Here is a 6,364-nt window from a genome sequence, read left to right on the forward strand (position 1 = left end):
TCTTATTTATTTGTCTCATACCCTTTGTCTTTGCACACAATTCTGTTATTGAATGAATCTCAATGTACCACAGTTGCCTTTCTCATTGCCAGATTCTCCCTTGGAGCAAAATATCCTCAAGGACAAGAATTAAATCTTAGAAATCTTTGTAACTCCAGACGCTTGTATAGTTTTTGGCGAAGAACAGATGATCAATAATTAATTGAGGAACTGAATTACATTGCATTAAACTGGACCTACACATTACAAACCACCTCCTTGGGCATATACCATCAGAATTTTAAAATCCAGATGGATGTAGAAAAGACACTATTAACAGATATTTAAGGTTTAAGATTCACTGGGATATTTCAGGTTTAACAAGCCCTCTCCTTATTTTGTCCCCCAAATCCTTACTGTCTCATCAGTCAGATGAAGGCAGATGCATTGAAGATTAAGCTAGATAGAATCTGATAATTTAGTAAATATTTACTTTAAGTAATCAAGAGCTCTGAAGAGTGTAAAATTCCTATGGGCAGCAAAGGATCAGGGAATACCACCTGTGAGAGAAGGGGTAGAGCCAGGTTTTGAAAGGAGGCCTGGATTTGGAGCGATGTGGAGTCGTCCCTCCCTCAGGGGTAAGTACTGTGTGCTGTAAAACCCACAGTGATACAAAAGCTAGCCTAGTGCTCAGTGAACATAGAGCCCCACCATTTTCTGAGGGAGAAAGGGCTTTAAGGTCTTCTGTTTCAATCTTCCATGTTACAGTTATAGAGACTAAGGCCCAGAGAGGGGAGGTGACTTGGCCACAGTCCCCCAGTGAATGAGTGACAGAGTCAGAATCAGAGCCCAGTCTCCTGACTTTCAGCCTAGCACTCTTTTCACCACATTTCTTGAAAAATCCACTGTGCACCTGGCGATACTTTTCTTTCAGAATCCAGCCACTATTTTGATTTCTCTGCATGGCAGGCAGCCAAGAGCCTTGAACTTCTCCATGTTGCCATTTTGCCCTCTGCAGAATGGGATATTAAAGTATTCACTTGGGGGACGGGTCACGGGGTTCCGTCAATAAATGTTTGTGAATTGCTCTGAGCTATTTGGGCCAGAGGGACTCCAGAAATGGGAGACCCCAGTGGTGGTGGTGGTGGTATCTGAGCCCTTTTCGAGGTCTTGCCTTTGCTCTGCAGAATTAAAGCGATGGTTTAAGTGATAAACTATTCCTTATGAGCTGTATTTGTGTTGAAAGCACAGCATGAGTCCCCTGAGCACTTCCTCTCACACAACCACAGCTATGCGCCAATCCTCCTGGGCTCAGAGATGGAACTCTGGTTAAATGCATGGAATTTATTCTTAGTTCTTTTCTTAATTACGACTTTATTTTTATTTCTCTTGCATTCTCGGGAGGGGGGGCAGTTAGAGAGAAGAGGAAAAGGAAGGAAAGAGGCAGGGAAATATGTTATAGATTCAAGGCGTTTTTGTTGTTGTTATTGTTTGTTTCTGAGCTGCTTGCCAGTTCAGCAAAGTAGGGGGATTTAACAGATGCAAACTTCATTCTAATGAAGCCAGAGCCCAGAAGACAGTAACAAATACAGTGAAAACATACCTCGAGGTAAGGGCAATCATTATTTGACTAATAAGTCCCCTAGGCTAATAGAAAATAAAGGACGGAAACTTCTATGTATTCATCATTTACTAAAGGAAGGGGGTGGACATTCAGGGTAAGAGGACTGTGTAGTCATGCTGAGGATGTTTCAGCAAATTGCTATGTTCTAACCAACTCCACTGCTACTCCACGTGAGTCATGCAGCCTTCTCTCCTGTGTCCAATGGGGCATCCTCAAAACACTGAAAATCCCACTCTCACGCTATGCTTTCTCTTGTTCAAAATCCAGGTCAGAACATGTCTGCTGAATGCTTATATCTATGTCCTATCTCAGTAAGCATCCCTCAATATCTGGAGCTCCTTTAAAGTATATAAATAACTTCTGTGTAGTCACATTTTCTCTTTCCCCTCTGCTTCCTCCAACCCCTCTTCCTCCTTCTCGTCCTCCTTCTGTGTCTTCTTCTTCCTCCCTGCCCCTATTTATTTTCCTTTTCCATCATGATCATTATGCCATATGATATAGAATATCATAAAGGAAAATGGACTTTGGAGAGAAAAAAATCTTACTTTGAACCCTGACCTTGCTAGGGGCTAGCTGTGGGAAAGTGAGCAAATCCTGAAATGGCACAAGACATAGATATTCATCTACAAATTGGAGGAAATGATCAGTTGTCCAAAGGCCTCTTGTAAGGATAACCCAAGACGGTGAATTAAAACACCACATTGCAACCTGGGTTGGAATGAGCACTTGACAAATGTGAGTTTCCACAATGTCCTTTGACCTTGGGCTCAGAGGGTGAGGACTGGCAGTTCTATCCCACATAAGCCTATTTATGGAGGATATGCATGGCCCTAGGGGAGTTCCAGGGGACAACCTCTAGGGGCTTCCACAAACCCCATTCTCTCTTTACCTCCTTTCTGTGATGCTGGGCAAATTTTACCTGAGCTCTGGTTTCTACAATCACAAAAATGGGGCTAATACCTATCTCATCTATCTCTGTGGTGAGTAGCAGGTGAGCATGAAGCACTTCAAATGGTATTTGGCACACAGTAACCTTGGCTCCTACTATGTTTCCAAGATGGCCCTGAGAGGGTGAAAGTGCCGTGGGACTTCAGTGGAACAAGCAGGAACACTGGACTGGCAGAGACCATACTTTTCTTCCTGACTAGACTGTCTCCCCCTTCCTCCCTCCCTTATAACTAATCAGTTTGCATATACACTTTGGCCCAGCTCAAGTGTTTCCTCCTCTGTGAAGCCTTCCAATGTCATCTTCTTCTTCCTGTCCACCTCTAGAAGTAACCACCCTTTTCTCTGAGCAGCCAGGGCACTGTGTCCTTCTCTGTGTCAGTGAGCACTATATAACTGGTGCCGTAAAAATGTATACTCGGGGTCCATTTTTCATCCCAGGATATTGGCTCCTAGAAGGCACAGGCCATAGCTATGATCTCTCACCTTATCTCTTGGCCCACGTTGATTTATTCAGTTGTCATGAAAGACTGGTGAATAAATGGTTATCGGTTGCAACTCAAATGTCTCAGTAGAGTGATTTTTGGGATTATGTGATATTCTTTACAAATGAAGTGTCATGGGCAATGAGATGTGATGAACCATGGAAGAGATCTGGCCTCTTTGAAATATCCAGGAAGATATTTTAGACAGTGGTTTTGAACTTACTCAGTTCAGTCACTCAGAGTAAAGTATGATCACTGATTTGTATTAGCTCCTGTTGATACTTAAATGGCAAAGGGATATACTAAAGAAACAAAAGGAGAGGCCTGCTCATATCCTGAATTAGTTACTGAAGTTGTCAAAGTAACCCAATGTGTTGAATGCTGTCAAAGAACAGACTGAAAGAAAAACAGCTATATCTCAAATGCCCAGTGACTGAATGGGTAGAGAGGTTTCATTGTGTTGGTCATAAATAGCTTTCACAAAGTTAGAGTGCTTACTTGAACCCTACTTGAACTAGTTGGATGCTGGTGCATTCACTGCTTGGAGAATTTCTTAAAGGCTTTGGGTTGCTCCCACTTCTTGTCATGGAATGAGCCAATTTTTATGTCTGTTTATTACTCTGTAGCCCAGCTGGACCCCAGAAGGATGGGGCTGTTGTGACCATGGAAAATAACACAAATGCACAGACACTAAAATGAAGCCAGAGATCTTCTGGAGGCTTAGATAAACATTTAGTCTCATAAATAAATACATTATCAGACCACACAAAGCACTTCCTACCCAGTCTCTTCCTCAGAAGTCACACTCCAAATAGCCTCTTTAATTCATCCAGGTTCAAACAAGGTATTTATTAATCACCCACTGGGTGACCAATCCCAAGACACATGTTTCGAGAAACACAGTGGCAGAAGACATGGTCCCTTGCTACTTCTACTAATTTAGAACTCTAGGTATAGAGGCAAAATGAACACATTTAATCAATTAGTAACAAATGCAAGCCAGGATGAAGACTACCTTGTGATACATTGGGAAATAGATTTTGCAAGGTAAGAGGTCTGAGTTCCAGAGCTGCTACCAATATGCTGGATGACTGTTCATTCATTCATTCATTTGATAAACAAACAAACAAGCACTTACTATGGATCAGGTACAAAGGATAACTTGAACAAATCATTTAATTCATTTATTCATTTACTTATTCAACAAACGGTTAATGATTATATAACAGATGAGGCATTGTGCTAGGTGCTGGGGAAGGGGGCAAGATACAGTCCCTGCCCCCTGGAGTCAGGCTCATCAGTGGTGTGTGTTTGGGTGAGGAAGGGTGGTAGATTCCTTGGTCTCTAATTTCCTTCCTGCCAAGAAAATGCTAAGCAGTGGATTGGAAGATTTTGTGGTTCATTTGCTAAGTGTCCAGTCAAGAAGATGAATGGTCACTTGTAAAAATGGAATAAACCACTGGACTTTGAGTTGCAGAATTTGGATGGGAATCCCCTGAGAGCCTCAAAGCATAGTGCTAACATGCCTATGTGTTCCTTTTAAGAATGCAAGTCAATCCTGTTCATCCCCTTGTACATATACATTTCTTTATATTTTACAAGGCACTTCCACGTGGACAGTTTTATTTGTTCCACATAACAATCTTATGAAGTCAGGGGTTTAACATCCTTTTTTAAAGATAAAGAAACCGAGGCCACAAGTGGTTGGATTTACTTACTAAGGTCTGTAAGTAGAGCAGCGGCCAGAGCCTAGGTCTCTGACCTCCTATTCTGGTGCTTCTCAAATAACAACAGTATTTATTCATTTGGTATGTGTGTTTCAAGGGCTAGTTACGGCCCAGGCATTTGGCAAAGCCTGGGAAGTCATGAAGAACCGGCCAGTAATCTCAACAATTTTACAATCGGTTTTCCTCTAACTCTTGCTCACAATTAACAGGAACTCATACTGCTTTGTAGCTTATAGTGTAGTTTCACATGCCATTTAAAGTATGGGCTACTAAGATGGAAACAGAGAGGGAGGCAAGCCATAAGAGACACTGAACTCTAGGAAACAAACTGAGGGTTGCTGGAGGGGAGATAGGGTGAACTGGGTGATGGGCATTAAGGATGGCACATGATGTGATGAGCATTGGGTGTTATATGGAACTGATGAATCACTAAATTCTAGACCTGAAACTAACAATACAGTATATGTTAACTAAAATGAATTTAAATAAAGAATTTTTTTTAAAAAAGTATGGGCTATTAAACCATAAGCTCCTTTTGGTCAAGTGCCAGGTAGGACACCTAATAAAGGATTTTCATATATTCACATCAATTCAATTGATATTGACAGCGATGTATATAACATTATTCCTACTCACTGGCAATGAAGTATAGATTCTGAGAGACCCAAATTTATACACACGGCTAGTAGAAGATCTAGAATTTAATCCTAAATCATTTGTCAACCAGTATTTTGTTATATCCATTCCTTAAACAATACTCCATCCCACTGTGTTATATATAGGAGCTAGGAAAGTGATTTACCTAGAGTAGTAACTCAATCATTCATCACAGAACAAATAGATTAGACATGGATTAATTTCACCTATGAATGGGCAACACATTCACCCCCTAACATCTAACTGTCACTAAGCTGAAGACACAGCTTTCCTTGTAGACAGAAGAGTTCCATGAGAGGTTGAGATATGGGGAAAGAGAAGGAAGGAAATAGCGAGAAATGAAGGCATATTACAGAAAGACCAAAGGCTCTGGGGTCAGATCAACCTGGGTTTGATCTTAGTATTGTCACTTACTTTAGACAAGTATTTTAAGTCTCAGGTCTTAAGGGTGGGTGAAAGGATTAAGGGCAATAATATACAATGAGCATTTAACACAGTGCCTTGTCTACAATAAATACTCAGTAAATGCTAGTTCCTCATTCTAATGAGAGAACTATAGGAGCAAATACAAAGTGTAGTGCATATTTGGGGAGAACTTTGAAGAGGATGAAGTATCATAGGAAGAGATGAAATTGAAAGAGTAATATGGGACCAGATCTTAAAAAGCTATTAAAGCCATTCTAAGGGTTTAGTTAGGATCTATCCTCTTACTAAAGGGGTTTATAACCAGTGGGGTCTTTTATAAACATATTGTGGGGATAGGCAGAGAAGAGCCTATAAGTAGAAAAATGTTGGAAAGCTACACAAAACTGGAGTAACATTTACAAAGATACTTTCCCCCTGATTTGCCTTCAGTAATAGCTGATGGCAAAAGTGTCTGGTGCCCAAATGAACAAACCTGAACCACTCTGAGTTTCTCCAAGACACAAATCTTTATCCACTGCATG

Source organism: Ailuropoda melanoleuca, chromosome 7 (genome assembly GCF_002007445.2).
Source record: "Ailuropoda melanoleuca isolate Jingjing chromosome 7, ASM200744v2, whole genome shotgun sequence".
NCBI lineage: Eukaryota > Metazoa > Chordata > Mammalia > Carnivora > Ursidae > Ailuropoda > Ailuropoda melanoleuca.